The 25,982-nt window shown below is 43.9% G+C and overlaps 1 protein-coding gene across 2 annotated transcripts in view; it reads left to right on the top strand.

Annotated features, from left to right (window-relative positions):
• The first annotated feature begins 1,237 nt into the window (after positions 1-1,237).
• The window catches only part of LOC106592156 (neuroligin-3), a 587,284-nt gene continuing 562,539 nt past the window's right edge, over positions 1,238-25,982 (top strand). Inside the window, exon 1 of one of the 2 annotated variants that reach the window (XM_045724151.2) lies at positions 1,238-1,611. The gene's annotated coding sequence lies outside the window, so the exon portion shown is untranslated. The remainder of the gene's footprint in view (positions 1,612-25,982) is intronic. The other variant, XM_045724149.2, reaches the window with a different exon arrangement.

Genomic DNA, 25,982 nt, shown 5'->3' with positions numbered 1-25,982 from the left:
AAAGACATCTCACCCCAGGCCATTAGTATGCTAGCAGGGTGTTGAAAGGGCAATTCCACCCTACATGCCTCTGGAACCAAACACCTGCAGGATCTGACAAAGAGAGAGAGAGAGCGAGGGAGGGGGGAGGCAAAAGAGGAGGGAGGGAGGCAGGGAGAGGGGGAGAGGGGGAGAGAGAGTGAGAGTGAGAGGCAAAAGAGGGTTGAGAGAGAGAGAGAGAGGGAGAGGAAAAGAGGATTGAGAGAGAGAGAGAGAGAGAGAGAGAGCACGAGAGAGAGAGAGAGCACGAGAGAGAGAGAGAGAGCACGAGAGAGAGAGAACTGCCTGTTAATGGCATCTTACTGGGTACTGTCATCACCTTTACCATGCCCACTGATAGGCTAGGAGGAATGTACCCCCCCACCAAAAGACATAGCCTTTACTCACCCCAAGGGACTTCATGTCAATCTTAAAGGATCGGATAGGTATAAGAAATACAATAATAGCCACCAGCATCTTGCCCACTGATGTTGGAATTTTACCATATTTCTTACAGTTTGTTGGCATTACACCTCTACAATCCTCCCGTGACTGGTGGGTAGCTGTATACAGATATTCTAAGCTGCTATCTTTGCACACAAGTGGCTTGAAAGACACATCCCAACCAATCAAATGCCATAGAGCAAGTGGACATCGGCCATAGTGATGCATTTCCTCCTCGACTCTGTGAGCCAACTAACTCTCTGCCTGGCATTCCAAATGAACTCCCTGAAGGATTTCAAACAATACATATTGACATCCAAATATGACAGCTGAAGCTTTTGTCTTGCTGCCTTGTGATTATTGCAGTTGATTCAAGTATCACTTCTGCACAAACAGACAGATCAGAGAGCAGAAACATTCAGATATCAGGCAGTTGGCATTAACTATAATCAACTGAATTGAGCTCAAGGTATTTTTCTGATAAGACAGTAAATAAGCATGTGTGCATCCATATAGGCTGAAAGGGAAGAATAACATTATTTTAAGAATCCTTTTGAATCCATTGAGAATGTGTGACGCATGCGATGCCACACAAGCCCTGTGCCACTGCCAAGCCCACGTGACTTGGATCAGCATTTTCATCATAAGCATAAACAAAGAGTCAAAATCTCACTGTACAGCAGTGAGATCATTTCTTATTTTCGGGAAAGACATTTGCAAAAAGCCGCGTCCTCCTTTCTTTTTCATGTAGGATGCGTGTGAACTTGGTTACTTAGTAACTCTCACATCTATTAGCTTTCCCGAATATGGAGCCGGGACCGCGCAGCGCGCTCTGGTAGAGCTCGTGTGTGTGGTGGAGCGAACTCACGAAGAGGCAAGGGAAGAACGTCAAACGTACAGCGCTGACCGAGGAGTCTAGCCGAGGAGAAAACGGAGGAAAAAAATATGAAAATATGAACGGACTGAAACTGCTGAAAGATCTTTATGTTGGGAAATGTAATTCTGAAACTAATCAAAGTAATACACTATAAGGATATCTGCAAGGACTATTTACAACTGAAAGTAAAGTGCACAGAAATATTGTCTCCAGCTTTTTTCTAAAGAAAATACCAGGAATGTAATGGGGGAATTTGCATCTCGCCAAGGCAGGTGAGTCACAGGCAACACTTGAATATTAAGAGCTAGTATTCTGTTATTCTTAGAACATTTTCAGGGTGACATTTGGCTGAAATTACTGTTAATGTAGCTATAAAATGCATCTCAATAGCCTATTTGATTATATGCATGGAATATTTTACTTTGCAGTGAGACACTGATGTGTTCTATTCAGCCGGTGCTGAAGCTGGACATGGTGTCCAGTGATGCGCGTGCCTTTTAATTTGAGTGTCGAGGACAGAGAGAGAGAGAGAGAGCTAAATGAAATTTGAGCTCAAAGTTAAATGTCTGTTTGTGTTGGGTAGTCTGGTCTCATGCATTGGGATCCTTTATTCTAGTGCAGGGAACGAAGTCACATGGTTGAATATATCTGGTGTCGGTCCCGGGTTTAGTGATGGTGAAATTGAGTACTTGTTACTTGAGCTATGGTCTGCCTGTCGCTGGCCTGTCTGTGCCGTGCGTTACTGGGGTGCTTGACCATCGGCTGTGATTGAGAATTCTATGCGCTACGCCTACCGAAGCTCCTGTGGCTAATGAATGTTCATATAACAAAACATTCCCAAAATTATAAGGCCATAAATGTGGGTGCCAGAGGAGAGAGGAGTCTTTTTCTTGGTATAGGTTTAACGCTACTGCAAGTGAATCTCTGGTTGAAATGGGCGCGTGTCCAGACCTGCTGTATCCGATTTCAATTGCCAATATGTTGGTCCACAAGTTCTGACTAGATTCATAGATTTTGGGCTGTTGTTGGACTCTTTTATCGATCAAATTCAAGTCATGCGTAAAATGTGCCCCTATTTGTTTTCGAGACGTTTATGTATTATAATTACAGATAGGCCTGTTTATCATGCTATATCAACGATAATAATCACGGATGTTATTATGTTGTTGTTACTATCCTAGGCTACTGTTCATTGCTAGTGTTTTATTGATTTTTTTATTGTTGTTACACAGTTATTACATAGTTGTTAATACCGTCCAGTGTTAGTAAATGATTATGCGAGTCCACCTGTCTGCGTCTCCATATGCCCAATAAAACGATGTCGCTTTGCTCTAGTGGGGAGCAATGCTCTGCTCGTCTCGTGTTATAGGCTACTCAAATAATGCATTTTCGTGGTTTATTTTTTTTGACTTGATGAAGTATTGAAAATCAAAACGACCTATTTTACTGTGAGCAAGCTATTTTGTCATGGAGTTGTAGGGCTATAAAACTGGCATCTTTTAACATTCAAACTTGCTGGTTTCCCTGAATGTTTTCTCTTTGCATTTTCTTTATTTTCCCGGACGTTTAGCAAGCTGAGTAAAATGGCTTCATTGTAGTCTTCCAGGGGGTGAAGGAAGAAATAACTTAGAGGGCTGAATTGCAATGGGGAGAGAGGAGGAGAGGAGGGGGAGATGAGAGGGGGAGAGAGGAGAGGAGATAGAACATACAGACAAGGAGTTGTCATGGTGATTCAGTGAATAATTGTTTCCCCTAAAACCAAGGCATTTATAAGATATTCCCCTTCCTATTCCCGCTCATTCTTACCTTTGTATATAGCCTATAGCGCAAAGGAGAACTTAGCCACATTATTGCATAGAAGCTTTCGATGTTGGACGCCTCTTACATGTTTGAATTGATGTTCTGTCTCCCAATATACGTTTCCTTCCCTTATGATCCTTTGCATGCAACTTTGACACCAGATTGTACTGTGTCTATTTTGATTTGACGGTGTGTGCTTTTAGTATAAGGTAATGGATTAGGCATGCTACTAACGTTCCTTCTCCCCCTGTCCCCTTCTCCATTCCTATTCCTGTCCCGTAGCCCAAACTGGTCTTTTCCCAGGTCCCTGCTGTTTCAAATCCGATTCTCCTACTAATACAATATGGGTTGTTTTAGCTTTTCTCCCATGCACCAGTCATGATGACAACATCATTCATATTCAGAGAAAAGAGAACACATTATTAAGTTGTACAGTTATGATGACATCACTCATTGCCAGAAATAATTTGACAGACACAGCAATATAAAGGCTTGTAGTTAAAGAGTTTTTATAAAGTAATTCATAATTGCGGTCATCAAATAATAGTCAAATATGTTATATTAAGTATTTTATTATGTCTCACACACACACACACACACACACACACACACACACACACACACACACACACACACACACACACACACACACACACACACACACACACACACACACACACACACACACACACACACACACACACACACACACAGAGAGAGAGAGAGGATAACTTCTTCACTGCCTGTTTATTGAATCCTAATGGGTCCTGTCATCACCTTTACCATGCCCACTGATTCAAAGCAAGGCAGAAAACTTGATGTTTATAGTGTGTCTCACAGCATTGTAGAACTAGTGGTGGAGCCAGGCTCTTGAGCAATGGCGTGTATTCTTGGGAAGCTAGTCTTTCCCCAAAAGTTGTTGCTCTGTGTTTCATAATTTTCCTTCAATTCGCAAGAGGCTGAATGTATCTCACAGGAGAAAGCATCCGAGCGAGTGAAACAGCGCCCCTCTGTCTCAGTAGGTGTAGCCCATCTATCTGATGCTGTCTGGTCAAAAAGAGTATGACGTTGTTGCCGCCCGTAGCATTGAATGCGAGGAAAGCCACTGAGCATTTGGCCTCCCTTAATAATTATTATATATTTTTTACACTAATTTTTATTTCGAAAGCACATAAAGAACATGTACCATACATACACAGCTTATCTTTGCTGTCTTTACTAAAGAGCGTAGTTACAGTCACATGTTAAGGGTACATTTTGGCTGTATAGAGGAAATATTTCAAGAGTCTTGAATAAGTATACAATTTGGATTAAGCCACACAAAAACAACAGAAACAAACAAAAAGCCCAGAAATTACAGAATGAAACCCGTACGGTATGTCAGGGACTTTGACCAGCCCTTGATCATTTTTTAAATAACATAGTAGAATTGAATTGTTGCATCTCACACACACACACACACACACACACACACACACACACACACACACACACACACACACACACACACACACACACACACACACACACACACACAGAAATCAGAACCATGGACAGCCCAATCATATTTAGCTTACGTTGATTGGACCAAATAGTTTTTGGTATCTTTTAGTTGTCACTGTATTAGACTAAGAAGAGGTGATTTGATGATGTTGAAATGGTGCTGACGTAGTGGAGGCAGCTCCTGTTTTCTGTGCGACTTGAGGTAACTCTCTATGGTTCTAAACCAATAGTTGTTTAGTGGTCTGAAAATGTGGGCAACAATAGCTTGCTTGACCATGCTGTAGGTCATGTAACTGTTTTGTGGACTTCACCGGACAGAGGTTGCTCTCTGGTTTTGTGATGAAACAAAGGTGTGGTTGAATTTATTCTACCACTGTGTCTTCTTATTGTCTTGGAATTCGGCCTAATGTATATATCAGGGTGGCAAGGCATATGAACTAACAGATTATAGAGCAAACAGTGCAATTATCACAAAACATAGGTTGTTATATATATTGTTTGGGGGGGGCTTGGCTTCCCCAGTGATTTTACCAACATACTGCTACTGGTCGATTCTGGGTTCTCCAAGCCTCCTGGTGAAGTTGCTGCCAGGTTCCTGTTTAGGCCTCCTGGTGAAGTTGCTGCCAGGTTCCTGTTTAGGCCTCCTGGTGAAGTTGCTGCCAGGTTCCTGTTTAGGCCTCCTGGTGAAGTTGCTGAAAGGTTCCTGTTTAGGCCTCCTGGTGAAGTTGCTGCAAGGTTGCTGTTTAGGCCCCCTGGTGAAGCTGCTGCCAGGTTCCTGTTTAGGCCCCCTGGTGAAGCTGCTGCCAGGTTCCTGTTTAGGCCCCCTGGTGAAGCTGCTGCAAGGTTCCTGTTTAGGCCCCTTGGTGAAGCTGCTGCCAGGTTCCTGTTTAGGCCCCCTGGTGAAACTGCTGCCAGGTTCCTGTTTAGGCCCCCTGGTGAAGCTGCTGCCAGGTTCCTGTTTAGGCCCCCTGGTGAAGCTGCTGCCAGGTTCCTGTTTAGGCCCCCTGGTGAAGCTGCTGCCAGGTTCTTGTTTAGAGGCTCCGGGTGAAGCTGCTGCCAGGTTCCTGTTTAGAGGCTCCTGGTGAAGCTGCTGCCAGGTTCCTGTTTAGAGGCTCCTGGTGAAGCTGCTGCCAGGTTCCTGTTTAGAGGCTCCTGGTGAAGCTGCTGCCAGGTTCCTGTTTAGAGGCTCCTGGTGAAGCTGCTGCCAGGTTCCTGTTTAGAGGCTCCTGGTGAAGCTGCTGCCAGGTTCCTGTTTAGAGGCTCCTGGTGAAGCTGCTGCCAGGTTCCTGTTTAGAGACTCCTGGTGAAGCTGCTGCCAGGTTCCTGTTTAGAGACTCCTGGTGAAGCTGCTGCCAGGTTCCTGTTTAGAGGCTCTAGTCATGTCAAGAGATGGAATGACATGATTAAATGAATAGTAGTGGCTTATGTATTGGTTGTGTGTGGGGGGATTGAGTATTTGTGTGTATGTGTGTATGTGTGTGTGTGTGTGTGTGTGTGTGTGTGCGCGTGCGTGTGTGTGTGTATGAATTACGTTCATGTGTATGTAGCTAGATTGTCATAGCAGCTTAAGCAGAGGTTGGTTGTATAACATTCTTCATGCGTTGGTTTGAGGTTTGGTCAGGAAGCAAAGCAACAGGAGCAGGAACTACAGTTGAAGTTTACATAGACCTTAGCCAAATGCATTTAAACTCAGTTTTTCACAATTCCTGACATTTAAATCTAGTAAAAAGTCCCTGTCTTAGGTCAGTTAGAATCACCACTTTATTTTAAGAACGTGAAATGTCAGAATAGTAGTAGAGAGAATTATGTATTTCAGCTTTTATTTCTTTCATCACATTCCCAGTCAGTCAGAAGTTTACATACACTCAATTAGTATTTGGTAACATTGCCTTTAAATTGTTTAATTTGGGTCATATGTTTCGGGTAGCCTTCCACAAGCTTCCGACAGTAAGTTGGGTGAATTTTGGCCCATTCCTCCTGACAGAGCTGGTGCAACTGAGTCAGGTTTGTAGGCCTCCTTGCTCGCAAATGCTTTTTCAGTTCTGCCCACAAATGTTCTATAGGATTGAGTTCAGGGCTTTGTGATGGCCACTCCAATACCTTGACTTTGTTGTCCTTAAGCCATTTTTCCACAACTTTGGAAGTATGCTTGGGGTCATTGTCCATTTGGAAGACCCATTTGCGACTAAGCTTTAACTTCCTGACTGATGTCTTGAGATGTCTTGAGATGTTGCTTCAATATATCCACATCATTTTCGACCTCATGATGCCGTCTATTTTGTGAAATGCACCAGTCCCTCCTTCAGCAAAGCACCCCCACAACATGATGCTGCCACCCCCATGCTTCACATTTGGGATGGTGTTCTTCAGCTTGCAAGCCTCCCCCTTTTTCCTCAGAACATAACAATGGTCATCATGGCCAGACAGTTCTATTTTTGTTTCATCAGACCAGACATTTCTTCAAAAAGTATGATATTTGTCCCCATGTGCAGTTACAAACCGTAGTCTGGCTTTTTTATGGCGGTTTTGGAGCAGTGGCTTCTTCCTTGCTGAGCGGCCTTTCAGGTTATGTCGATATAGGACTCGTTTTACTGTGGATATAGATACTTTTGTACCTGTTTCCTCCAGCATCTTCACAAGGTCCTTTGCTGTTGTTCTGGGATTGATTTGCACTTTTTGCACCAAAGTACATTCATCTCTAGGAGACAGAACGCGTCTCCTTCCTGAGCGGTATGACGACTGTGTGGTCCCATGGTGTTTATACTTGCGTACAATTGTTTGTACAGATGAATGTGGTACTTTTAGGCGTTTGGAAATTGATCCCAAGGATGAACCAGACTTGTGGAGGTCTACACATTTTTTTTCTGAGGTCCTGGCTGATTTCTTTTGATTTTCCCATGATGTCAAGCAAAGAGACACTGAGTTTGAAGGTTGGCCTTGAATGTAGGCCACAGGTACACATTCAATTGACTCAAATGATGTAAATTAGCCTATCAGAAGCTTCAAAAGCCATGACATCATGTTCTGGAATTTTCCAAGCTGTTTTAAGGCACAGTCATCATAGTGTATGTAAACTTCTGACCCACTGGAATTGTGATACAGGGAATTATAAGTGAAATAATCTTTCTGTAAACAATTGTTGGAAAAATTACTTGTGTCATGCACAAAGTAGATGTCCTAACCGACTTGCCAAAACTATAGTTTGTTAACAAGAAATTTGTGGAGTGGTTGAAAAACAAGTTTCAATGACTCCAACCTAAGTGTATGTAAACCTCAGGCCTTACATACTACCCTCAAGACAAACCTACCAATGTCCTGGTCAACACTTGTTTTTCCGTTGGTGGAGAGAAAACAACAACAACATCGTCTTTAAGCAAACCAGACCCTTCCACTTCACAGTGAAGCAGTAACTATAGGACAATACGAAGCTTTGATGACTGACACATCCTAAAAGAAATGACATTCTGAGATGTCTCGGGCCTAAGTATCAAACAGGTTGCACTATCTTGAAGTCTCTTTTTCATATGTCACTTTTCTCAACCCGCTGCCTGCCTGTCTGTTCACAGTTGGAAAAGAGAAGATGGGAGCGAATCATTTAGAGAGATAATTCAATCTTATAACTTGTTGCCACTTAAAATGTAAATTATGTCAGTCCTCTAAAATGTTTAATCACACACACACACACACACACACACACACACACACACACACACACACACACACACACACACACACACACACACACACACACACACACACACACACACACACACACACACACACACACACACACACACACACACACACACACACACACACACCCCTGAGAGCTAGCTGATGAGACAAGAAGAAGTCAAATCCATTAAAGCTAAGTCAAATTGGTGTATATGAAGAGGTGGCCTGGGGATCTGTTCTTTAATCCTCCTATCCAATGCTATGGATACACCTTGAATAAGGAAGAATTAAACCTTGGTGCTACTCATTTTCTGTGGAAGAATAGAAGAGTACATTTACACTCATTGTCAAACCTTATATATGATGAAATATAAGCTTTTTATTTAAGTATGTGAATACCTATACTGTATACCCAGGACATACAGTATATACACATAGTTGTGTTTCTAATCTAAAATAAAATAACCATATCTCTTTACTATATAATGCTGATCATTATCAACTAACTGTGAGATTCTATATCCATGCGCCACTACATTTTTAAATGGAAGATTATTTGTTTATTATCAACATCAATAAAGAGATATAAATAAATAAACATATTGACAAGCTATATTGAACCATTTCCCCATTGAGGCCTTGCCTCCTGGCTCATATATACTGGTATGTAATATGCCTTAAGTCTGCTAACATGGTAAATTGAGAATATTATTATTAATTTCATATTGACCAAGATTAAAGAACATCTTGACTGGTAGGATTTCATGTCAGGCACCAGTAGCTACTGAACAAGACTTTTCTATAAGTTATCGTTCTCTGTTGCAAACAGATGTCACAGATTATGACTCTCTCCTCTCTGTCTGACAGAAGTTGGTGTTTATGTTATCCTTTATTCTCGTTAAAAACTAGACTGTATACAGTGGAAGGGTTGGGTGAGTCTGAATAAAGAATATCCCATAAAATTCAGAGGCAGGCCCAGTCAGTGAGGAGCTATTTCAGATTGTTTTCCATTTAAAAGAGTAGAGAGATCTGTTAAAATATGCATTATGTGCAGAGAGAGAAGGAGAGCGTGAGAGAGAGAGAGAGTAGTTTATTTACATATATATCTCTAGTCCAGCTCTAGTAAGGCTGTATCCTTCATTACATTAATAAGAGGAGATAAAAGGACCAATGATATGTTTAGAACCCTGACATACTGAAGATACATGGGCAGACAGATCCTTCAAAGTGATGCCTACTGTATGAGACTGCATCAAATCAATAGTAGAAAATACATAGCCTTTCAACTAGCGTACACTCTTAGATGTGTTCTGTGTAATATGAGACCATCAAATCAACATTGTGTAATGGGAGTTATGAGTAGAAAACATGTATTTTAACTGGTGTGATGTGTCACTTAGGTCTTCTAACTAGTGTACACTCTTAGATGTGTTATACATTCACCTATAGACATCAGAGTTGTATAAAGAGGGCTGCATATGTAGTAACCCTACTTCCAACCAGCCAGTTATACCTATCATAACCTCACGTCTAAAGGAGGGTTTATTAAATATAATAAGTAGTAACCCTACTTCCAACCAGCCAGGTATACCTATCATAACCTCACGTCTAAAGGAGGGTTTATTAAATATAATAAGTAGTAACCCTACTTCCAACCAGCCAGGTATACCTATCATAACCTCACGTCTAAAGGAGGGTTTATTAAATATAATAAGTAGTAACCCTACTTGCAACCAGCCAGCCGTACCTCTCATAACCTCAAGTCTAAAAAAAGGTTCATTAAATAAAGTATATTCTTCTGTGAAATACACCAATTATTGACATTCCTATTCCTTGTTGTTTTTCAGCAGATAAACTATATTTATTATGGAAATATAGAGTGTGACTTTTCTACCTATATGTCAGTCACACATTTCAAGGGGAATTCCAGGACACAGGGATGAGGATAAGGGATGTAGCCTGTTAAAGTATAATTCCAGGACACACAGGGATGAGGATGAGGGATGTAGCCAGTTAAAGTATAATTCCAGGACACAGGGATGAGGATAAGGGATGTAGCCAGTTAAAGTATAATTCCAGGACACACAGGGATGAGGATGAGGGATGTAGCCAGTTAAAGTATAATTCCAGGACACACAGAGATGAGGATAAGGGATGTAGCCAGTTAAAGTATAACTCCAGGTTTACATTAGCATTAGCCAGGCAGACAGGCAGGCAGCCAATCAATCAGCCAGCCAGTTAGCCAATCAGTCGGCAGGCCAGCCAGCCAGTCAATCAACCAGCCAGTCAGCCAGTCAGTCCATCAGTCAGCGAGCCAGCCAGCCAGTTAGTCAACCAGCCAGCAAAGTCAGTCAGACAGCCAGTCAATCAGTCAGCCCGTCAGTCAGTTAATCAGTCAGCCAGTCAGTCAGGTAATCAGTCAGTCAATCAGTCAGCCCGTCAGTCAGTCAGTTAGCCAGCCAGTCAGTCAGTCAGATAGTTAGCCAGCCAGTCAGTCAGTCAGTCAGTCAGTCAGTTAGCCAGCTAGTTAGCCAGTTAGCCAGCCAGCCAGTCAGTCAGTCAGCCAGTCAATCAGTCAGCCCGTCAGTCAGTCAGTCAGCCAGTCAGTCAGGTAATCAGTCAGTCACTAATAACTCTATTTTATAAGTGTAGCTATTCTACCTATCTGTCAGTCAGACTCTACCTGGCCAATGCAGGATAGAGAGTTCTGTAATACTGTACAGCTACAGTAGAATTCCCGGTCACACTTTATTTGGATAGTCCGGATTGTATCCAAATAAAGTGTTACTTAATTCCAGGTCTTAATTAGATTAGATAAGATACCCTGAGTCAGTCAGTCAGTCAGTCAGTCAGCCAGATAGTTAGCCAGTCAGCCAGTCAGTCAGTCAGTCAGTCTGCCAGATAGTTAGCCAGTCAGCTAGTCAGTCAGTCAGTCAGCCAGCTAGTTAGCTAGTTAGCCAGCCAGTCAGTCAGCCAGCTAGTTAGCCAGTTAGCCAGTCAGCCAGATAGTTAGCCAGTTAGCCAGTTAGCCAGTCAGCCAGTCAGCTAGCCAGTCAGTCAGTCAGTCAGTCAGATAGTTAGCCAGTCAGCCAGTAAGTCAGTCAGTTAGTCAGCCAGATAGTTAGCCAGTCAGCCAGTCAGTCAGCCAGCTAGTTAGCCAGTCAGCTAGTCAGTCAGTCAGTCAGTCAGCCAGCTAGTTAGCCAGTTAGCCAGCCAGTCAGTCAGTCAGCCAGCTAGTTAGCCAGTTAGCCAGTCAGCCAGATAGTTAGCCAGTTAGCCAGTTAGCCAGTCAGCCAGTCAGCTAGCCAGTCAGTCAGTCAGATAGTTAGCCAGTCAGCCAGTCAGTCAGTCAGTTAGTCAGCCAGATAGTTAGCCAGTCAGCCAGTCAGTCAGCCAGCTAGTTAGCCAGTTAGCCAGCGAGCCAGTCAGTCAGCCAGTTAGTTAGCCAGTTAGCCAGCCAGCCAGCCAGTCAGTCAGTCAGATAGTTAGCCAGTTAGTCAGTCAGCCAGCCAGTCAGTCAGTCAGTCAGTCAGTCAGATAGTTAGCCAGTCAGCCAGTCAGTCAGTAAGCTAGCTAGTAAGCCAGCTAGCCAGTCAGTCAGTCAGTCAGTCAGTCAGCCATCTAGTTAGCCAGCCGCCTGTCAGTCAGTCAGCCAGATGGTCAGCCAGTTAGCCAGCCAGCCAGCCAGCCAGTCAGTCAGTCAGTCAGTCAGCCAGCCAGTTAGCCAGTCAGTCAGTCAGCCAGTTAGCCAGTCAGCCAGCCAGCTAGTTAGCCAGTTAGCCAGCTAGCCAGTCAGTCAGCCAGTTAGTTAGCCAGTTAGCCAGCCAGCCAGCCAGTCAGTCAGTCAGATAGTTAGCCAGTTAGTCAGTCAGCCAGCCAGTCAGTCAGTCAGTCAGTCAGTCAGATAGTTAGCCAGTCAGCCAGTCAGTCAGTCAGTAAGCTAGCTAGTAAGCCAGCTAGCCAGTCAGTCAGTCAGTCAGTCAGCCAGATAGTTAGCCAGTCAGCCAGTCAGTCAGTCAGTCAGTCTGCCAGATAGTTAGCCAGTCAGCTAGTCAGTCAGTCAGTCAGTCAGCCAGCTAGTTAGCCAGTTAGCCAGCCAGTCAGCCAGCTAGTTAGCCAGTTAGCCAGTCAGCCAGATAGTTAGCCAGTTAGCCAGTTAGCCAGTCAGCCAGTCAGCTAGCCAGTCAGTCAGTCAGTCAGATAGTTAGCCAGTCAGCCAGTCAGTCAGTCAGTTAGTCAGCCAGATAGTTAGCCAGTCAGCCAGTCAGTCAGCCAGCTAGTTAGCCAGTCAGCTAGTCAGTCAGTCAGCCAGCTAGTTAGCCAGTTAGCCAGCCAGTCAGTCAGTCAGCCAGCTAGTTAGCCAGTTAGCCAGTCAGCCAGATAGTTAGCCAGTTAGCCAGTTAGCCAGTCAGCCAGTCAGCTAGCCAGTCAGTCAGTCAGATAGTTAGCCAGACAGCCAGTCAGTCAGTCAGTTAGTCAGCCAGATAGTTAGCCAGTCAGCCAGTCAGTCAGCCAGCTAGTTAGCCAGTCAGCTAGTCAGTCAGTCAGCCAGCTAGTTAGCCAGTTAGCCAGCCAGTCAGTCAGTCAGCCAGCTAGTTAGCCAGTTAGCCAGTCAGCCAGATAGTTAGCCAGTTAGCCAGTTAGCCAGTCAGCCAGTCAGCTAGCCAGTCAGTCAGTCAGATAGTTAGCCAGACAGCCAGTCAGTCAGTCAGTTAGTCAGCCAGATAGTTAGCCAGTCAGCCAGTCAGTCAGCCAGCTAGTTAGCCAGTTAGCCAGCTAGCCAGTCAGTCAGCCAGTTAGTTAGCCAGTTAGCCAGCCAGCCAGCCAGTCAGTCAGTCAGATAGTTAGCCAGTTAGTCAGTCAGCCAGTTAGCCAGCCAGCCAGTCAGTCAGCCAGCCAGTTAGCCAGTCAGCTAGCCAGTTAGCCAGTCAGCCAGCCAGCTAGTTAGCCAGTTAGCCAGCTAGCCAGTCAGTCAGCCAGTTAGTTAGCCAGTTAGCCAGCCAGCCAGCCAGTCAGTCAGTCAGATAGTTAGCCAGTTAGTCAGTCAGCCAGCCAGTCAGTCAGTCAGTCAGTCAGATAGTTAGCCAGTCAGCCAGTCAGTCAGTCAGTCAGTAAGCTAGCTAGTAAGCCAGCTAGCCAGTCAGTCAGTCAGTCAGCCAGATAGTTAGCCAGTCAGCCAGTCAGTCAGTCAGTCAGTCTGCCAGATAGTTAGCCAGTCAGCTAGTCAGTCAGTCAGTCAGTCAGCCAGCTAGTTAGCCAGTTAGCCAGTCAGCCAGATAGTTAGCCAGTTAGCCAGTCAGCCAGTCAGCTAGCCAGTCAGTCAGTCAGTCAGATAGTTAGCCAGTCAGCCAGTCAGTCAGTCAGTTAGTCAGCCAGATAGTTAGCCAGTCAGCCAGTCAGTCAGCCAGCTAGTTAGCCAGTCAGCTAGTCAGTCAGTCAGCCAGCTAGTTAGCCAGTTAGCCAGCCAGTCAGTCAGTCAGCCAGCTAGTTAGCCAGTTAGCCAGTCAGCCAGATAGTTAGCCAGTTAGCCAGTTAGCCAGTCAGCCAGTCAGCTAGCCAGTCAGTCAGTCAGTCAGATAGTTAGCCAGTCAGCCAGTCAGTCAGTCAGTTAGTCAGCCAGATAGTTAGCCAGTCAGCCAGTCAGTCAGCCAGCTAGTTAGCCAGTCAGCTAGTCAGTCAGTCAGCCAGCTAGTTAGCCAGTTAGCCAGCCAGTCAGTCAGTCAGCCAGCTAGTTAGCCAGTTAGCCAGTCAGCCAGATAGTTAGCCAGTTTGCCAGTTAGCCAGTCAGCCAGTCAGCTAGCCAGTCAGTCAGTCAGTCAGATAGTTAGCCAGTCAGCCAGTCAGTCAGTCAGTTAGTCAGCCAGATAGTTAGCCAGTCAGCCAGTCAGTCAGCCAGCTAGTTAGCCAGTTAGCCAGCTAGCCAGTCAGTCAGCCAGTTAGTTAGCCAGTTAGCCAGCCAGCCAGCCAGTCAGTCAGTCAGATAGTTAGCCAGTTAGTCAGTCAGCCAGCCAGTCAGTCAGTCAGTCAGTCAGTCAGTCAGATAGTTAGCCAGTCAGCCAGTCAGTCAGTAAGCTAGCTAGTAAGCCAGCTAGCCAGTCAGTCAGTCAGCCATCTAGTTAGCCAGCCAGCCAGTCAGTCAGTCAGTCAGATAGTTAGCCAGTTAGCCAGCCAGCCTGTCAGTCAGTCAGCCAGATGGTCAGCCAGTTAGCCAGCCAGCCAGCCAGTCAGTCAGTCAGTCAGCCAGCCAGTTAGCCAGCCAGCCAGTCAGTCAGCCAGCCAGTTAGCCAGTCAGCTAGCCAGTTAGCCAGTCAGCCAGCCAGTTAGCCAGTCAGTCAATCAGCCAGCCAGTTAGCCAGTCAATCAGTCAGCCAGCCAGTTAGCAAGTCAGACCCACAGATAGCCAGGCAGCCAGCCAGCCAGTCAGCCAGCCAGCCAGCCAGCCAGCCAGCCAGTTAGCCAGTCAGTCAGTCAGCCAGTCAGTTAGCCAGCCAGTCAGCCTGCTAGCCAGTTAGCCAGTCAGCCAGCCAGTTAGTCAGTCAGCCAGCCAGTTAGCCAGTCAGCCAATCAGCCAGCCAGCCAGCCAGCCATTTAGTCAGTCAGCCAGTCAGCCAGTCAGTCAGCCAGCCAGCCAGCCAGTCAGCCAGTCAGCCAGTCAGCCAGCCAGCCAGTTAGTCAGTCAGTCAGCCAGTAATAGTGACTCTGTACCACCACCCTACTATCACCTTGATCCCTAGGACCAAGCAACTCTTAAGGAGCTTAGTGGAAGGCTGCTGCCCAAGTGGCACCCTATGCCCTACATAGTGCACTACTTTTGACCAGAGCCCTATGGAAAACCTATGGGCACTGGTCAAAAGTAGTGCACTATGTAGGGAATAGGGTGCCGTTTGGGAGGCAGACAAAGCCTGCCATTGGTACGATAAAGACATGACATGGTCCTGCTAAATGGGATGCGTTTGAATGCCCCCCCCCTCCTTCCTTCCTTCCTTCCATCAACCTAAAAATGGGTCACTCATTCACACACTTACTATCTATGGTCCACGGCTTAATCCCATTCAATATGTTCTTTCTAGTTTATTAATTCATTATTCTGGTTTATTAATTTATTATTATGGTTTATTAATTATGGTTTTAGAAAAGACAATGTGAATGAGCTAGGTTGTATATGTAACTGTTCAGGGGGTAGGACGAATATACACTCTGGCTTTATTATGGTTCAAGTTGCCATGGCTCCCACGATGTGGTTCCCTCTTGTACTAATAGTATATCTATTGTGTGTATGTGCAAAAATATACAGGTTATGTATTTCAAATCAAATTGTATTTGTCACCGGCGCCGAATACAACAGGTGTAGTAGACCTTACAGTCAAATGCTTACTTACAAGCCCATAACCAACAATGCAGTTTTAAGAAAATACCTTAAAAAAGTAAGAGATAAGAATAACAAATAATTCAAGATCACCAGTAAATAACAATTGCGGGGCTATATACAGGGGGTACTGGTACAGTGTCAATGTGCGGGTGCACCGGTGTCGAGGTAATTGAGGTAATATGTACATGTAGGTAGTTATTAAAGTGACTATGCATAGATAATAACAGAGAGTAGCAGCAGTGTAGAAGAGAGGGGCGGGGGCAATGCAAATAGTCTGGTTAGCCATTTGATTACATGTTCAGGAGTCTTATGGCTTAGGGTAGAAGCTGTTTAGAAGCCTCTTGGACCTAGACTTGGTGCTCGGTACCGCTTGCCGTGCGTTTGCAGAGAGAACAATCTATGACTAGGGTGGCTGGAGTCTTTGACAATTGTTAGGGCCTTCCCCTGACACCGCCTGGTATGGAGGTCCTGGATGGCAGGAAGCTTTGCCCCAGTGATGTACTGGTTCCGTACGCACTACCGTCTGTAGTGCCTTGCGGTCGGAGGCCGAGCAGTTGCCATACCAGGCAGTGATGCAACCCGTCATGGATTCTCTCGATGGTGCAGCTGTAAAACCTTTTGAGGATCTGAGGACCCATGCCAAATCTTTTCAGTCTCCTGAGGGGGAATAGGTTTTGTCGTGCCCTCTTAACGGCTGTCTTGGTGTGCTTGGACCATGTTAGTTTGTTGGTGATGTGGACGCCAAGGAATTTGACCCTCTCAACCTGCTCCACTACAGCCCCGTCGATGAGAATGGTGGCGTGCTTGGTCCTCCTTTTCCTGTAGTCCACAATCATCTCCTTTATCTTGATCACGTTGAGGGAGAGGTTGTTCACATGGTCAGGTCTCTGACCTCCTCCCTATAGGCTGTCTCATCGTTGTCAGTGATCAGGCCTACCACTGTTGTATCATCGGCACACTTAGTGATGGTGTTTGAGTCATGCCTGGCCATGCAGTCATGAGTGAACAGGTAGTACAGGAGGGGGCTGAGCACACACCCCTGAGGGGCCCTGTTTTGAGGATCAGCGTGGCGGGTGTGTTGTTACCTACCCTCACCACCTGGGTTCGGCTCATCAGGATGTCCCGATCCAGTTGCATAGGGAGGTGTTTAGTCTCAGGGTCCTTAGCTTAGTGATGAGCTTTGAGGGCAATATGGTGTTGAACGCTGAGCTGTAGTCAATTAATAGCATTCTCACATAGGTGTTCCTTTTGTCCAGGTGTGAAAGGGCAGTGTGGAATGCAATAGAGATTACATCATCTGTGGATCTGTTGGGGTGGTATGCAAATTGGAGTGGATCTAGGGTTTCTGGGATAATGGTGTTGATGTGAGCCATAACCAACCTTTCAAAGCACTTCATGGCTACGGACGTGAGTGCTACAGGTCGGTAGTCATTTAGGCAGGTTACCTTAGTGTTCTTGGGCAGAGGGACTATGGTGGTCTGCTTGAAATATGTTGGTATTACAGACTCAGACAGGAGAGGTTGAAAATGTCAGTGAAGACACTTGCCAGTTGGTCAGCGCATTCTTGGAGTATCCGTCTGGCACTGCGGCCTTGTGAATGTTGAACTGTTTAAAGGTCTTACTCACATCGGCTTCTGAGAGCGGGATCAGACAGTCGTCCAAAACAGCTGATGCTCTCATGCATGTTTCAGTGTTACTTGCCTCAAAGCGAGCATAGAAGTTATTTAGCTCGTCCGGTAGGCTCGTGTCACTGGGCACCTCTTGGCTCTGCTTCCCTTTGTAGTCTGTGATAGTTTGCAAGCCCTGCCACATCATACGAGCGTCGGAGCCAGTGCAGTGCAATTCGATCTTAGTCCTGTATTGATGCTTTGCCTGCTTGATGGTTCGTCAGAGGGCATAGAGGGATTTTTTTTAAGCTTCCGGGTTAGAGTCCCGCTCCTTGAAAGCGGCAGCTCTACCCTTTAGCTCAGTGCGAATGTTGCCTCTAATCCATGGGTGTCACGTCCTGACCCTAGTAAGATGTAATTTTCTATAGTAGAGTAGGTCAGGGCGTGACAGGGGGTGTTTTGGGTTGTTCTATGTTTTCTATTTCTATGTTGGGGTTGTTTGGGTTGATCTCTAATTGGAGGCAGCTGATCCTCGTTGCCTCTGATTGGAGATCATATTTAAGTAGGGGTTTTTCTTCCTGGGTTTTGTGGGTAGTTGTTTTCTGTTTAGTGTATGTCACCTGACGGAACTGTTGTCAGTTGGTTTGTTGTTTTGTTTAAGTATATTCATTAAAAGTAAATATGAGCACTCTACACGCTGCGCCTTGGTCCCCTTTATACGACGAATGGGGTATGTACGTAGTCAGTGTGGGGATGATGTCATCGATGCACTTATTGATGAAGCCAGTGACTGATGTGGTTTACTCCTCAATGCCTTCAGAAGAATCCAGGAACATTTTCCAGTCTGTGATAGCAAAACAGTCCTGTAGCTTAGCGTCTGCTTCATCTGACCACTTTTTTATAGACAGAGTCTCTGGTGCTTCCTGCTTTAAATTTAGCTTGTAAGCAGGATTCAGGAAGATAGAATGATGGTCAGATTTGCCAAATGGAGGGCAGGGGAGAGCTTTGTATGTGTCTCTGTGTGTGGAGTAAAGGTGGTCTTGAGTTTTTTCCCTCTGGTTGCACTTTTAACATGCTGATAGAAATTAGGTAAAACTAATTTAAGTTTCTCTCCATTAAAGTCCCCTGCCACTCGCAGCACCGCCTCTGGATGAGCGTTTTCGTGTTTGCTTATGGCGATATACAGCTCAGAGTGCTGTCTTAGTGCCGTCATCGGTCTGTGGTGGTATGTAGACAGCTTTGAAATATACAGATGAAAACTCTCTCAGTAGATAGTGTGGTCTACAGCTTATCATGAGATACTCTACCTCAGGCGAGCAAAACCTTGAGACTTCATTAGATATCATGCACCAGCTGTTGTTTACAAATATACATAGGCCCACGCCCGTGTCTTACCAGAGGCTGCTGTTCTATCCTGCCAATAGAGTGTATAACCCGCCAACTGTATGTTATTAACGTCGTCGTTCATCCACGACTCTGTGAAACATAAGATATTACAGTTTTTAATGTCCTGTTGGTAGGATATACGTGCTTTCAGTTCGTCCCATTTATTTTCCAGCAATTGAACGTTAGCTAACAGTACGGATGGCAAAGGCAGATTAGCCACTCTTCGCCTGACCTTCACAAGGCACCCCGATCTCTTTCCGCAAAATCTCAGTTTCTTTCTCCAGCGGATCACAGGGATGAAGGCCTGTTTGCGTGTTTTAGTATATCCTTCCGGTCCGACTCACATTATAGAAAAATTATTTGTCCAATTCAAGGTGAGTAATTGCTGGGTTTTTTTGTCCAGATGCTCTTTTCGGTCATAAGAGATGGTATTTATAGGCTATGTAAATCTAGACTATTTTATTTATAGGTTATGAATTTTTTGCCACCAGGGCCCGCCGGTGTAACTGCTTACTGACTAAACACTGTAACGTTACTGCATGATTGTAGCAGGTTTACTAATATATTAGTTCTATTAGCTATGTTGTCTAGTACATTACTGGAGCTAATATGGGGACAACAATGTAGGCTGTGTGTAATGGTTATGACATGGTTTGGCTTGGAAAGATTTCTTCGCCTGGTCACATACTGCTGATGTGTTGTTCATTGAAGTCCACAAACGAAGGGAAAAGATGAGAGGAGGAGAGTGCATAGAGGGGAGAAGGAATATAACGTGGCTGTTATGAAAGTGAGCTGTGTTTATGCGTAATCAGGGGTGTATTCATACAGCTGATTCTGTTGGAAAACGTTTTTTAAATGAAAGCAAACGAAACGGAGTCGTGATGTGACTATCATTAATGTGATGACTGCTTTTTATCAAATTATTATTAAATGAATCATGTATCAATTCATTCATTAGTACCTGCCGGGACGGCAAGTACCCTAGTGGTTAGAGCATTGGACTAGTAACCGAAAGGTTGCAAGATTAAATCCCGAGCTGACATAAAGATCTGTCATTCTGCCCCTGAACAAGGCAGTTAACCCACTGTTCCTAGGCTGTCATTGAAAATAAGAATTTGTTCTTAACTGACTTGCCTTGTAAAATAAATACATTTGGGGCACCACAGGAAAAGTTTATTTAATCGTTTCCCGACTTAACTCAAGTATATGTCGATATCATACAGTCGTCAATCAATCATTTCCTCATATCAGTCTCATTCTGAAATTTGTTGACCTCGTAAATCTGCACGGACCCTAACCTAAGTGATGAATCAGCGATGCACAAATTGGCTTAATTATTTATGAACAAACTAAATAATCACACAGAAATACATAAACACACACATGGTATAGGTTATTGATTACTATCATAATGAAAACAGTCCCTAGTGGACTAACCCGATATGACGGCTTATTACACAATGGAAAGGGGTTCGGGAAAGATAAAGAGCGGGACAGACAGAGAGTGGACTTATCGTACATACATTTGGAAACTACACTCACTGTAAATATGAATGTTTAGCACCCTAACAACCGCTCATTCGAATTGGAAATGCAACATATATTTACACAAAGATGTCTTTCTCTGTCGTCTCTCTGTTGAAACCACTCGATCCGTCTATGGTGAGTAGTTCGATGTAAGTCTCTGGTTGTCCACCAGAGGTCACAATGTCCTTCTTAGTTGTAGGCTTCTTTTGTTCTGGAGTGTTCTTAGAATGGCTACATCAGAGGTGTGCTACATCAGAGGTGTACTACACGGTGGTGAGAGGGACCTGTTCTTCCCTCCCATCTTGGTCAATTGTCCTAGACTACTTCACAATACCCAGCTGCAGACTCAAAATGTTTGGTCTAGAGTTTCAGAGGGTCTTACCATTTTCTAGTTTTGTAGTTTTAACCATTTCAAGGTGGGGACCACGTCCTCACGTTCTCTGGGCTCACCATTTTCAGCCGTGTAGCCACTGCTCCACGCAGTCTGGTCTGTATTTAAATTCTGAGTGAGTCCTTTTAAGCACTTTGGCCTGAAAGGCGGTTCCATCATGTTGACACAAACCCTGAGCTCACTTGGGCGTGGCTACTGGCTGGTACAAGTTTTGCAAGAAAAAACTATTCTCATTTAGAAGGCTAAAATCACATTGCTATCTTTTCACAAATAGTTTCATAGTTAATCATGTAAGTTTTACAACATTTAGATGTACATCTGATATATACATTGTGAAAGCTCTTAACCTGTTGAGGACAGACGTTCCGCTAGCGGAACCCCATTCCGCCTGCGGAACCCCTAGCCAACAGCCAATGGCATCGCACGGCGCGAAACACAAACTAAAATACCCCAATTCAATTTTCTCAAACAATCAACTATTTTACACCATTTTAAAGATAAGACTCTCGTTAATCTAACCACATTGTCCGATTTCCAAAAGGCTTTACAGCGAAAGCAAAACATTAGATTATGTTAGGTGAGTACATAGACACAAATAATCACACAGACATTTTCCAAGCAAGCATATATGTCACATTAACCCAAACCACAGCTAAATGCACTAACCTTTGATGATCTTCATCAGATGACACTCCTAGGACATTATGTTATACAATACATGCATGTTTTGTTCAACCAAGTTCATATTTATATAAAAAAACAGCTTTTTACATTAGCATGTGATGTTCAGAACTAGCATGCCCACCGCAAACTTCCGGTGAATTTACTAAATTACTCATGATAAACGTTGACAAAATACATAACAATTATTTTAAGAATTATAGATACAGAACTCCTTTATGCAATCGCTATGTCCGATTTTAAAATAGCTTTTCGGCGAAAGTACATTTTGCAATATTCTGAGTACATAGCTCGGCCATCACAGGCTAGCCAATTTGACACCCACCAAGTTTGGGGCTCACTAAACTCAGAATTACTATTAGAAAAAGTGGATTACCTTTGCTGTTCTTCATCAGAATGCACTCCCAGGACTTCTACTTCAACAACAAATGTTGTTTTGGTTCCAAATAATCCATAGTTATATCCAAATACCTCCGTTTTGTTCGTGCGTTCAGGTCACTATCCGAAGGGTAGCGCATTTTGTGGCAAGAAAATTCAAAATATTCCATTACCGTACTTAGAAGCATGTCAAACGCTGTTTAAAATCAACTTTTATGCTATTTTTCTCGTAAAATAGCGATAATATTACAACCAGGCAACGTTGTATTCATTCAAAGGCTGAAAGAAATAAAATGGAGAAGTCTCGTGCATGCGCATCTCAGTCTCACTGTCCCCAGGCTGACCACTTATAAACTCTGCTGTTGTACTTTGCCCAGAGACAGCAGACACCCCATTCCACTTTCTGGCGGCTTTAGAGAGCCAATGGAAGCCTTAGAAAGTGTCACGTTACAGCACAGATGCTGTAATGTCGATAGAGATGCAACAGAAGGACGACAAATTGTCAGACAGGGCCCTTCCTGTATGGAATCTTCTCAGGTTTTGGCCTGCCATATGAGTTTTGTTATACTCACAGACACCATTCAAACAGTTTTAGAAACTTTAGAGTGTTGTCAATCCAAATCTACTAATTATATGCATATTCTAGTTACTGGGCAGGAGTAGTCACCAGATTTAATCGGGTACGTTTTTTATCCGGCCGTGAAAATACTGCCCCTATCCCAAAGAAGTTAAAGTTACAATGTCTTTTTCTGACGTAGGCGCTTTTCTTCAAACATTTCCTTGCTAGACGTCATGTTTTTATCTTAATTTCACTCTGGAGTCCAGCTAACATTACAGCTTTACATGCCTAGTGAGAGCCATTGTTCAAACATTAACATTATAAGGCACCAGCTACAGAGACTGTATCTCAAATAGCACCCTATTCCCTGTAAAGTGCACTACTTTTGGCCCTATGGGTTCAATAGTAGTGCACTACATAGGAAATAGGTAGCAGTGTACAGTATATGATATACAGTATGTATGGGTCATCTGAAGTATAGAGGTATAGAGGTATAGAGATATAGAGGTATAGAGATATAGAGGTATAGAGGTATAGAGGTATAGAGGTATAGCGGTATAGAGGTGTAGAGATGTAGAGATGTAGAGGTATATACACTACTGTTCAAAAGTTTGGGGTCACTTAGAAAAGTCCTTGTTTACATGAAATTACTTGCAAAATGAGTAGGAAATATAGTCAAGATGTTGACAAGGTTATAAATAATGATTTTTAATTGAAATAATAATTGTGTCCTTCAAACTTTGCTTTCGTCAAAGAATCCTCCATTTGCAGCAATTACAGCCTTGCAGACCTTTGGCATTCTAGTTATCAATTTGTTGAGGTAATCTGAAGAGATTTCACCCCATACTTCCTGAAGCACCTCCCACAAGTTAGATTGGCTTGATTGGCAATTCATACGTACCATACGGTCAAGCTGCTCCCACAACAGCTCAATATGGTTGAGATCCGGTGACTGTGCTGGCCTCTCCATTATAGACAGAATACCAGCGGACTACTTCTTCCCTAAATTGTTCTTGCATAGTTTGGAGCTGTGCTTTGGGTCATTGTCCTATTGTAGGAGAAAATTGGCTCCAAATAAGCGCCGACCACAGGGTATGGCATGGGGTTGCAAAAAGGAGTGATAGACTTCCTTCTTCAAGATCCCTTTTACCCTGTACACATCTCCCACTTTACCACCACCAAAGCACACCCAGAGCACCACATTGCCTCCACCATCCTTGACAGATGGCATCAAGCACTCATCCACCATCTTTTCATTTTTTCTGCATCTCACGAATGTTCTTCTTTGTGATCCGAACTCCTCAAACTTAGATTTGTCTGTCCATAACACTTTTTTCCAATCTTCCTCTGTCCAGTGTTTGTGTTCTTTTGCCCATCTTTATCTTTTATTTTTATTGGCCAGTCTGAGATATTGCTTTTTCTTTGCAACTCTGCCTAGAAGGCCAGCATCCCGGAGTTGCCACTTCACAGTTGACGTTGAGACTGATGTTTTGTGGGTACTATTTAATGAAGCTGCCAGTTGAGAACTTGTGAGGCGTCAGTTTCTCAAACTAGACAGTTTAATATACTTGTCCTCTTGCTTAGGGACACACTGGTTGCCCTCTAGGTTACAGAGAGCAGGTAGTCCACCAAACTACCAGGTGTGAAACAGGGAAGGGACTCAGGGGGTGTGCTAATTTGGTATAGAGCAGACTTAACTCACTCCATTAAATTAATCAAAACAGGAACATTTTACATATGGCTAGAAATTCAAAAGGAAATGATCTTAACAGAGAAAAATGTCCTCATGTGTGCTACCTATATCCCCCCACTAGAATCCCCATACTTTAATGAAGACAGCTTCTCCATCCTGGAGGGGGAAATCAATCATTTCCAGGCCAAGGGACATGTACTAGTCTGTGGCGACCTAAATGCCAGAACCGGACAAGAACCTGACACCCTCAGCACACAGGGGGACAATCACCTGCCTGAAGGTGAAAGCATTCCCTCCACCATATGCCCTCCTAGGCACAACTATGACAACATAACCAACAAAAATGGGCCCACTGACACCCCTATCAGATCACAGCAAAATCACAGTCTACTTGAACAGAGCAATACTCAATCATGAGGCATCAAAGCCAAAGGAATTGAGTAAAATTAAGAAATGCTATAGATGGAAAGAATCTAGTGTGGAAACCTACCAAAAAACAATTACGCAGCAACAAATTCAATCTCTTCTTGACAAATTCCTGGACAAAACATTCCACTGTAATAGTGAAGGTGTAAATTTGGCAGTATAAAATGTTAACAGTATATTTGACCTCTCAGCTTCCCTATCTAATCTAAAAAAAAAAAATCGAACAGAAAACCGAAGAAAATGAACAACAATGACAAATGGTTTGATGAAGAATGCAAAAACCTAAGAAAGAAATTGAGAGAACCTGTTCAAACAAAAACATAAAGACCCAGAAAACCTGAACCTGCATACGGCTTCACTATGGTGAATCACCAAAAACAATACAGAAATACACTACGGAAGAAGAAGGAACAGCACGTCAGAAATCAGCTCAATGTAATTGAAGAATCCATAGACTCTAACCACTTCTGGGAAAATTGGAAAACACTAAACAAACAACAACACGAAGAATTATCCATCCAAAATGGAGATGTATGGGTAAACCACTTCTCCAATCTTTTTGGCTCTACAACAAAGAAAAAACTGCAAAAACATACACATGATCAAATACAGATCTTTAAAGACTACCAGAACCCACTGGATTCTCCAATTACCTTGAATGAACTACAGGGCAAAATAAAGACCCTCCAACCCAAAAAGGCCTGTGGTGTTGATTGTATTCTCAATGAAATGATAAAAAACACAGACAACAAATTCCAATTGGCTATAATAAAACTCTTTAACATCCTCGTTAGCTCTGGCATCTTCCCCAATATTTGGAACCATGGACTGATCACCCCAATCCACAAAAGTGGAGACAAATTAGACCCCAATAACTACCGTGGGATATGCGTCAACAGCAACCTTGAGAAAATTCTCTGCATTAGACTCGTACATTTCCTCAGTGAAAACAATGTACTGAGCAAATGTCAAATTGGCTTTTTACCAAATTATCATAAGACAGACCACATATTCACCCTGGACACCCTAATTGACAAACAAACAAACCAAAACAAAGGCAAAGTCTTCTCATGCTTTGTTGATTTCAAAAAAGCCTTCGACTCAATTTGGCATGAGGGTCTGCTATACAAATTGATGGAAAGTGGTGTTGGTGGAAAAACATACGACACTATAAAATCCATGTACACAAACAACAAGTGTGCAGTTAAAATAGCCAAAAAACACACACATTTCTTCCCACAGGGCCGAGGGGTGAGACAGAGATGCAGTTTAAGCCCCACCCGCTTCAACATATATATCAATGAATTGGCGAGGGCACTAGAAAAGTCTGCAGCACCCGGCCTCACCCTACTAGAATCTGAAGTCAAATGTCTACTGTTTGCTGATGATCTGGTGCTTCTGTCACCAACCAAGGAGGGTCTACAGCAGCACATAGATCTTCTGCATAGGTTCTGCCAGACCTGGGCCCTGACAGTAAATCTCAGTATGACAAAAATAATGGTGTTCCAGTCGCCAGGACCACAAATACAAATTCCATCTTGACACCGTTGCCCAAGAGAACACAGAAAACTATACACACCTTGGCCTAAACATCAGTGCCACAGGTAACTTCCACAAAGCTGTGAACAATCTGAGAGACAAGGCAAGA

This window comes from Salmo salar, chromosome 09, assembly GCF_965601325.2.
Source record: "Salmo salar chromosome 09, fSalSal1, whole genome shotgun sequence".
Lineage (NCBI taxonomy): Eukaryota > Metazoa > Chordata > Actinopteri > Salmoniformes > Salmonidae > Salmo > Salmo salar.
Note: the sequence above shows the minus strand (reverse complement) of the source record. Positions and strands in the feature narration are given on the sequence as shown.